General features: G+C 59.8%; 1 long non-coding RNA gene across 2 annotated transcripts; it reads left to right on the forward strand.

Moving 5' to 3' along the window:
* The first annotated feature begins 12 nt into the window (after nucleotides 1-12).
* On the forward strand, nucleotides 13-1,041 carry LOC107199632. Of its 2 annotated transcripts, none has more exons than XR_001519251.2 (2): nucleotides 13-179; nucleotides 761-1,041. It is a non-coding gene; the product is annotated as an uncharacterized LOC107199632 (long non-coding RNA). The 2 variants fall into 2 exon arrangements; XR_004495765.1 differs by lacking the exon at nucleotides 13-179 and adding an exon at nucleotides 282-344.
* The last annotated feature ends 162 nt before the right edge of the window (nucleotides 1,042-1,203 follow it).

A 1,203-nucleotide genomic window follows, 5' to 3' on the forward strand; every position in this document is an offset into this window, starting at 1 on the left:
TGACATCATCACCTGACCCCCATGACGTCACCTGACCCCCCGTGACGTCACCCGCGCTCACCCGGCCCCTCCCCCGCAGGCTCTGGGGCTCCTGGGCGGGGCCCGAAGGCGACAAATTCGGGGCCCAAAAATACGAGGGGGGAACGGGGTGTTGGCAGGGACCCAACAGAGCCACAACGGTGAGTGAGTGACACACCTGTCACCTGTGTCACCTGTCTGTGTCACCTCTGTCACCTGTGTCACCTGTCTGTGTCACCTGTGTCACCTGTCCTGTCTGTCTGTGTCACCTGTGTGTGTGTGTGTGTGTCACGGGGTGTTGGCAGGGACCCAACAGAGCAACAACGGTGAGTGAGTGACACCTGTGTCACCTGTGTCACCTGTGTCACCTGTGTCACCTGTGTCACCTGTCCTGTGTCACCTGTCCTGTGTCACCTGAACCCCCACAATGTCCCCAGCGCCCCCAGGTGTGTCCCCAGCTGTCCCCAGGTGTCTCAGGTGTCCCCAGGTGTCCCAGGTGTGTCTGAGCTGTCCCCAGGTGGTCCCCAGGTGTCCCCAGGTGTCCCCAGGTGTGTCCCCAGCTGTCCCCAGGTGTCCCAGCTGTCCCTGAGCTCTGCTGTCCCCCCCCAGGTGCAGCTCAGGTGTCCCCAGGTGTGTCTGAGCTGTCCCCAGGTGTGTCTCAGGTGTCCCCAGCTGTCCCCAGGTGTGTCCCCAGGTGTCCCCAGCTGTCCCAGCTGTCCCTGAGCTCTGCTGTCCCCCCCAGGTGCGGCTCAGGTGTGGCCGGGACACGGCGGTGACGGCGGCGTCGGAGCCGAGCCGCTGCGAGTACCTGCTGGAGCTGGAGACACCTGCGGCCTGCAGGGAGCCCGAAACACCTGGGCACGAGGAGCACGATGAACTCTGAGCCCCAAAATATCCCAAAATGTCCCAAATTATCCCCAAAATATCCCAAAATGTCCCCAAACCCCTGCAGGGAGCCCGAAACACCTGGGCACGAGGAGCACGATGAACTCTGAGCTCCAAAATATCCCAAAACATCCCAAATTATCCCAAATTATCCCTAAAATATCCCCAAATCCCTGCAGGGAGCCCGAAACACCTGGGCACGAGGAGCATGATGAACTCTGAACCCCAAAATATCCCAAAATGTCCCAAATTATCCCTAAAATATCCCAAAATATCCCCAAATATCCTAAACCCCTGCAG

This window comes from Parus major, unplaced genomic scaffold (genome assembly GCF_001522545.3).
Source record: "Parus major isolate Abel unplaced genomic scaffold, Parus_major1.1 Scaffold1537, whole genome shotgun sequence".
NCBI classification, from domain to species: domain Eukaryota; kingdom Metazoa; phylum Chordata; class Aves; order Passeriformes; family Paridae; genus Parus; species Parus major.